At 40.6% G+C, this 8,327-nt stretch overlaps 1 long non-coding RNA gene across 1 annotated transcript; it reads right to left on the reverse strand.

Annotated features, from left to right (window-relative positions):
- Positions 1 to 2,222: 2,222 nt before the first annotated feature.
- Positions 2,223 to 8,298, reverse strand: LOC114596124 (uncharacterized). Its single transcript, XR_003706430.2, has 2 exons — positions 7,624 to 8,298; positions 2,223 to 3,267 (listed from the first exon to the last, which is right to left on the reverse strand). It is a non-coding gene; the product is annotated as an uncharacterized LOC114596124 (long non-coding RNA).
- Positions 8,299 to 8,327: the final 29 nt, after the last annotated feature.

Below are 8,327 nucleotides of genomic sequence, written 5' to 3' on the forward strand. Positions count from 1 at the left end.
ACCCCAGATATTTTGGAATATTTATGGAACTTACTGGTTACAGTTGACAAAATAAACCAAGTTCACAGCTGCTCAGATAATTTGTGCTGTCTGTGCAACCATTACAAAATCATATTAATAGATAAAGGCTTTCTGGCCATTTCCCCTCGAGTTGATTATTCTGACACTAGTACTTCATTCACATCTTTACTACATATTAAATGCCACCCAAGTAAGTTAACATATTACATTTTTATAAAAAATATATTGTATGCTGCGTACTTTATTCCAGCTTTATCAAATAAAAAACCCATTTGCAACCCTGTCCATTAGGAATTCTCAAGATTTTAAAAGATTTAACAACTTGCCAACCCCAGAACCAAAAGGACAAGTGTAATACCCATTGATTATTTTAAATCAAGCTTTTTAATCACTTTCTTTGTATCATATGTGCTTTTGTTTGTTTTCGTAGAGCTTCAAAGCGGCTCACAACTTTCACTGAATGCATGGCTTGGCCTACTTCCTTTACTCTCCTGGTTGTTGTAGCCCAGTTTTTCTTACATGGCTGCTGTGGGTAGAGAAAGTTCTTTCAGGATTTAGGGCGTAATAGTCTCCCCCCCAAAAAAACAATGGGCACTTTGATCTTTCAAATGCAAGCAAACTACTTCTGGTTCCACACTTATGGCCAACAGAGACCAGGAGGTAGATCATAGGAAGCTGACTGAAAGCAAGGCAGACCATTGCTCCATCTAGCCACACCTTCCCGAAATGGGCCTTTGCTTGGAGGTGCCAGGGCTGAACGAGTATCTTCCCCAATGCCACTTTGTGAATTCAGAGTTGAAATTTTAGCTTTCCCAGTTCACCTTTCTCATGCACTGTAATGCATGAGAACTCTGGTCTTAAGATTCTGTTCTTCGTTCTTTCGAGAACATTTATCAAGACCAAACATAATTCCCAACATAATTAGGTTCCTGAACCTAATGGACAGTTTTACATAGATAACATAAAAATTAATTACATCACTTCCACACTAATGTAATAGAACATTAGTGACTGTGTAAATAAAGTGTTTGTCAAAAATAATTTACATAGTTAAGCTTTTCCCATCAAAACGAATATAGGCATCCATCACACATTTCAACAGTCTCAAGCAGAAAAATATTTCTAGTGGGAAATGCTTTTAACTCCAATGCAAGGGTTTTCCTAAAGCATGAAGGAATTCAACAGAACATTGGAGCATTACTTGGTTGAGACGGGAGTGTGTACTGTACATGGTATTTCCTGTGCAGCATAGCAAAAGAGGATTATGAGATGGGCTCAGGATGCATTATCTACAGTAACTGGTTTTGGTGCAGGTTTGTGGCAGGGGAAATTGTGTCTTCCAGGCATGAAAAAAGCAGCCACTGGCATTTCATGTACCAATGGTGTCAATATAAATGATTCTCATAGGTTTAGAATAAGAGAGGGAAGGCCCCTGAAGCTCATCTAGCCCAGGCATAGGCAAACTCAACCCTCCAGATGTTTTGAGACTACAATTCCAATCATCCCTGACCACTGGTCCTGTTAGCTAGGGATGATGGGAGTTGTAGTCCCAAAACATCTGGAGGGTCGAGTTTGCCTATGCCTGCCTGATCCAGCCCAACCCTCTATCACTGCAGGAAATCCCCCACTACTCCAGCATGCCATAAGTGGCCATCCCAGTTCAGCTTTAAAATGTTTAACAAAAAAGAGTCTCTCCAAGAGTCTGCTTCACTGACAAACAATTCATACTAAGTTATTCTAATAACACTTTTCTGGCAATTTGAAGCCTACCCTCTGAAGCAACAGAAAACCCTGTTTCCCATAATCTATGTGACAGCCCTTCAAATATTTGAGGATGACTTTATTTTTTATTTTTTCATTCACAAGCACTCTTGCACACCCTTCATCATATGGACACATGGTATGTTGCAAAAGAATAATACAATTTATGCATTTTTGTTTAGGCAAACCTATCCATATATGCAAAATACTGACATGTGTTTTTACCTGTTTTCAACTTGTTGGTTTTAATCATTTTCTGAATGTTTTAAATAATTTTAAACTATTTTTGCTGATAATGTCATTGTTTTATTCTTTTTGTAAACAGTTTTGAGGTTTTTTTCCCCTTCAATCAAGTGGTGCATAAATTAATGAATGAAATGAGTAAAATTATAGAAGACAAATTAAACAGTTCAAACCAAAACATTTCTCCCACAAAAGAATTAAGCCAAAGGAAAGAGAATTTTTTAATGTCATACAGGATGGGAACATGTCTCCATTTTTATTTACAAACTTGTAAAAACCCTTTTATTACAGTTCCAGTTCAATTAAAATCGTTATTATACTCATCCATTGACTTCTAAGGAAAAGCCAAGCATGTTCCCTATGCGTATTTCTGTTACAGTGCGCAGAATTGTAACAGCCATAAAATATTAGTATTGACCTGACAAAGTGCTCTTTGTTTGAGTTACATTGTATCAGACCAGCAAGACAGTTAACTTACACGTCTTTCTTGTTATTTTAACAGCTTGACTGAGAAAGTGACTATAGAGGAAAAATTTGCACAGCAGAGGCCCCTTTTAATTTGTTTTAAGCATTTGTGCCCTACGCTTCAGCCAAAAAGGCTTTCCTAGAGCGCTTACATACATTCAGCTAAAACAAGACAGTCCCTGCCCACAGGTTTACAATCTAAAACACACAACACCAAAAGGGAAGGAAGGCCCTTGTTGTGATCAGAATTCCCACAGTTCCAATAAGTTTGTACAAAGGCCTGCCATAAGCGTTATGTGACCATTAAATTGCCCACTCAACATGTTACTATTATCACGGGATCCACAGGAAAAGTACCGGTAAATAATTCATGTCAGCTTCCTGGACAGGGTCTTGGGGTGGTCCGTCCCACCCACCCCAGTAGAATGAAATCAGTGGATTTCCAGAATAAGAATGATTATGGCTAAAATGGAGTTATTGCAGTATATCTTTGCTCCCCTATTGTGTAGGAGCGAAGCCATTACGCTGCCAGTATGTTGCGGTGTATACGATGTATATCTAAAAATTGGGCCCAACTTTTCTAAAGCTGTGCCACAACGAGTTTCCCTCAATCCAGGAAGCCACTTTCAAACTTTCCTAAATGTAACCTTAAGGAAACAAAGCCCACTGTTCATCTGGAAGTGCTCACTCTCCTCTTCAGCCCTGGAGAAGATCAAAGGAACAGGAAGAAAGGAAGTTCACATGGCGTAGGGAAAAGTTCCTTTGTAATCAAGAAGCCTGCAAAAAAGATTGCCCAAATGACCCTCAATTTAGACAATTTAAGGGCTAGATTAAGCACTTTGTAGCGCATACCAAGGCAACCATGCAGCAAACCTTTCTCTGGCTCTTTATGGGCCCTAGAAAAGCTGCTGTTCCTCTATCCATAGAATACCTTCTAGCAGAATTAAGCATAGCAATTCCATAGCCCAGGAGAGTGAAAGAATCATTAATATTTTAAGGATGTAAAGTGAGTATTTGAAATTGTAAAACAGAAATATATATATAGAGAGAGAGAGAGAATGAGGGAAAGAATCTGCCAAAAATGGTTTTCTTTTCATTACAGCATTTTTCAGTGATTTTTTTTTAATGCAGCTGGTGAAGAGGCTTTGAGCTGGTGTTGCGCTAGGAGGAAACTGGAAGCAGAATAAAGCTTTTTATCCAGGAATGGGGAGCTTGTGACCCTCCAAGTTTGACCCTTTCACTCTCTTCAGCCCCAACTAGTATGACCAACAGTCAGGGGTGATGAGAGCTGTAGCCCAGCAATATCTGGGGAGGCACAGCTTCCCCATCTCTCATCCAGATCCAGCGTTCCAGTATATTTCTCTACTGCAAATGAAGTTTTGTTGTTGTTGTATGTCACAAGGACTTCCATTTAATTTGTACCCTAGGACTCCTACCAGCTTTAATCTGGCCCAATTTAAAATGTGGATCTTGCAGCCATTATGTTTATTGCATGGCAGGAAGGCGATTGTCACACAGTCTTTTAATCCAATCAAAACTGTGCTGGCTCAGAATGAGGCTGATCATTTATAATACACATCACTCACTTTGAAATGGGTTGTTTCAATTGTTCATCATGTTTTGTTGTTAAATGGCAGTAAACCACATGCTATGTTCATCCTCGCCTCCCTGAAACAGCCTCCTTCCTGAGATTCAGACAGAATAAATGGCTAACAATTGTTTCCTTCTCTTTAAATCATTTACTCAGTCTAAATCTTTCTCTGCCTTGCTGCAAACTTCCTTTCTCTTCCTTGGAAACTGAAGTTTGCTGATCAACTGTCTCTTAATCCTTCCTTTTCTTTCTCCCTTCCTTCATGGGAAACCTTCAGTAATTAACCAGTAAGTGACATGATTTCTAGTGAAACTCTGGCCCCATGTCCATTGCTCTCTTGCGTATCATGTCAGCATTCTGCTGTCATGACTACATAGTAACCCCATTATTCACACTTGGCTCTTTCGTGCTTTAGTTAAAAATGTGTTATTCTGACTGCTCTATGAGACAAGACAGCAGCTTGTTCTCCAGAATAGAACCAGAATTACAGTGGGAAACAGTTTCCCCTAGTACTTTCAGCTAAATCCTTAGTCATTTGTGTTACTACCAGAACACGGAGAAGTAGGCAGACATGCTTAGAGAAAAGAATCCCAAGCAGAAGAAGTAACATATAATGGACAGCCACTGAATATCTAAAGGAAAATTCTTTTACAGACTGTCCTTTCAACTGTTCACTTGAGAAGTGCAGAGTTAAATACCTTCCAAAAAAGGGCAGTGATTGAAGACTTTAAAAAAGTATAAAAGACACAATGTACCATTCCATGCAACCCTGTTTTTAAACCTGAAATACTATGGGAAACCCTATTTTACACTTTATTTTCTTACTCTTTCTTTTTAAAAAAGGAATGTATTGCAAAAATGCAAACCCAAAGGCTTAAAAGGTGCCCCATGCTATAATTTGTAGGGGAGTCAGAGGTTTAACAATTGAGTTAAAGGGAACTTATCCCTAAGAAAATGTATTAACTAATTAGCAGTATAACTTAACAAAATACTTTTTTTTTTTTTGTGGTGGGGTCATGACACTGGATCAGTTTCACAATGTTTTTGGTGCAACTATTTTCTCCCCAGCCCTCATCAAAAGACACGGTTTCCTTCTGCATTTGGAAGAAGGTATTGCAAGTATTTACTATGCACATTATGTATGACCAAGGTGGCATTGGTGAACAGCAGCTGTTAGCACCACCTGTTAAACATGACAGTGACCAATAGACTTGAAATAGAGGAAATGTGTGACTTATTATGGGTGACATCCAACTAAGTCTTACTCATAGTAGACCAATTGAGATCACTGTATCTACTCCCAGTAGATATTTGGTTGTACAGCACTTTATATTTATATCCCAAGAGTTCAGGAAGCCTCAAAAGCTTTAAAACAGGACTTAAATGCGTAAATTTGCAACCATTAGCTAAGTAGAAACTGCACTTAATTCTTTCACTTTCTTTCTTTTTTTTTTACTTGATCATTCAGACCTACTAAGATGGCCTTTATTGCAATATCAGCTGTACAAAACCTATGAAGGTCAAGGACACCTGGAGAGGCAATCACAGCAACTGCTTCTCCTCTCTTTTGGAGTTTCGCCAAAGCTCAAGCATTTTCCAAAAGCAATGCCAGCCCTTTTTCATTTGGACGGGCATTTGGTGGCTGGGAGTTAAGCCAACAGGGAGTTATTTTAAAAGTGGCTATGTTTTTATTTTATGTCCTTACTTTTTTTCTGTTGTAGAAATGCTACCTGCTCTGATACTTTGCAACACTGTGAGATACCTAGAAACATTACAAATAGAATTATTGTTATATCCTGGTTGCTGATGCCATACTGGAATTTTCCTTGAGTCTAAAGACCCAGCTGGTTTTGCCTACCTTAGTCTAAAGATGGTTAGCTGAACAACGGTTACTCCCATGTACACATTTATAAATTTTCATTTATCACAAAGTTTGCAATATCTGCTTACTTTTGGGGGGGTAATGCCCTTGAACATATAAAACAGTAAATAAATACTCAACAATAATTTGTGGAAAAATACTATTGGTTGTTTCCAATAGTGGCTTTGTGATAATAAAACGGTTCAACTGATGCAAGGAGAGGAACTCTATTTTCACTAATTCTAACTACCAATTGCAACCTTCAACCTTCTGTTTATGCCTTATCGCAGGGGTAGGCAACCTGAGGCCCGGGGGCCAGGTGTGGCCCAATCACCTTCTCAATCCAGCCCCTGGAAGGTCCGGGAATCAGTGTGTTTTTACATGAGTAGAATGTGTGCTTTTATTTAAAATGCATCTCTGGGTTATTTGTGGGGCATAGGGATTCATTCATTTTTTCCCCAAAATACAGTCCAGCCCACCACATGGTCTGAGGGATGGTGGACCACGGCTGAAAAAGGTTGCTGACCTCTGCCTTATCAAAACCCCTTCTGCTCCAGAGGGTCTCCCAACCACCAGGAGCAGATTTTGGGAGACCCAAAGGGCTGCGCTGGGTAAAAATTGTGAGTAAAACCCAAGTGCCTTGCCTAACACAGGAAGTGTATTTGCTAGCTGGAAGCTATCATTGGATGCAATTCTCTAATTCTGCCTGTTTAAATATTTATCTGTTCCCTTAAAGTTTGCTCATGTGCAAGCATGAGCACTGCTAGACTCATCTGGCCTATTCCAACCCAAGTGGTAAAATGTTTGGCACTAATTTTTCTATCTGATGAAAGAGTCTTATGGACAGCTTGTGCCGCAATAAGTTGTCTAGTCTTGAAGGTGCAGCAGTATTTTTTTCTTTTACAAATGTTTAGATTTCTTAATAAATAACATACAAGTTTTGTTATCAATTTTATTTTGAAAAGGTTGCCTGATTGCTAGCCCACAGCCTTTAACATCCAACACAGTTGCACTGTTTTTAATGGGAATAGACAGCTGGGCACAGCAGCTCAAGCCTAATAAAGTCCCAACGTTTACGAAACTCCAGCCATTGTGAAAGGAAAATAGATGGATCATTTATTTATTAATCTACCCAATTTATGCCTGAAGGCTCAAGGTAAGCAACAGTTTGTTGACCCTGCAAACGAAGAACTACCGTAAATGTTTATATAAGTAGGTAGATCCCTATTCACGTCTACCAAATGTTTGTAGTTTACACATCTCTGCTAAGAACTACTTCTGATTGAGCTTTTATGGGCAACAGCCTATTTTCTCATATGAGCACAGATTAAGGAGGTGGTGCTCACTTCTGTAGGATTCAGTGGAAAGTAAAACAGCAACTAAAGAGGCCAGATATACAACATGTTAAGGGTGTGCATTTTCTTTTATCCCCACCTTTCAAGCCAGAGAAGGCTGGAAGCGAAAGTAGAGAAGGGCTGGCTTCCAGAGATGCTTCCCATGCTTTGTTTTCACTCACTCTTATGTTTGTAACCTTTCTCTAACAAAGTTTTTATAGTGGAAGGCCAAGATACAAATACGTTAAAATTTTGAAAATCCCAATCAAAAGCCGAAACTAGTATGTATGACTGTTCTCAGTTAAGCTCCTAAAATTTTATGTATAGCTCCCCAGCCCTTTAACTACCTGTTATCGAACTACTGTATAAAGGATAAGTAGCGTGTTGAGGAGAGATGGGCCGCAATCCTTCTGCCGTTTTCAGTGGTCTTGCTTGCCAATGAGCAACACGATCCGAATAAAGAATGGCAAAGTCACAACCAACAGGCCGGTACTGCTGATCGCCACCCGAGGCTGCTTTCTTCCCAATAACTGAAGCCGAAAGTTAAAAATACTGGAAGGGGGGGATGTGCGCCTGTTTTGCTTCTCCATTTTTCCTTAAAAATTACTGTTTTAGAGCTCATCCACCTCTTACGTAGGGTAAGTGAGATAATAACACGAAGGAAGTCGCGGTTTCCTCACGGCACTGGTCAGCCAAGGGCTCCCCTCGCATCTCGGCCCACGGGGCTCGCCTCGGCCATCTCCCACTGAGGGAAAGGCAGCTGACGTCATGCGCGGCTTCGGCCTGTGGGCTATATGGCTCCCAAGGGACGGAGCCTTTTGCCGACGACGCCCCACCCGCCACGCCGCCGCCTCAGGCACCCATTCCACCTCCGAGTCCCTCCAGACCAAACTGAAGGAAGCGGGAAAGGGCGTCCGAAGAGAGGTGCGTGGCGCCCCCCGCCCACTTTATGAGTATTCATAAGCATGCTGCGGCCGCGCGCAGAGGCCCGAGAGGGCGGCACCTTTGCCACCGCCCCGCCCCTTCGCCGAGGCGTGCGTCGCGGTGGGCG

Source organism: Podarcis muralis, chromosome 4 (genome assembly GCF_964188315.1).
Source record: "Podarcis muralis chromosome 4, rPodMur119.hap1.1, whole genome shotgun sequence".
NCBI classification, from domain to species: Eukaryota; Metazoa; Chordata; class Lepidosauria; order Squamata; family Lacertidae; genus Podarcis; species Podarcis muralis.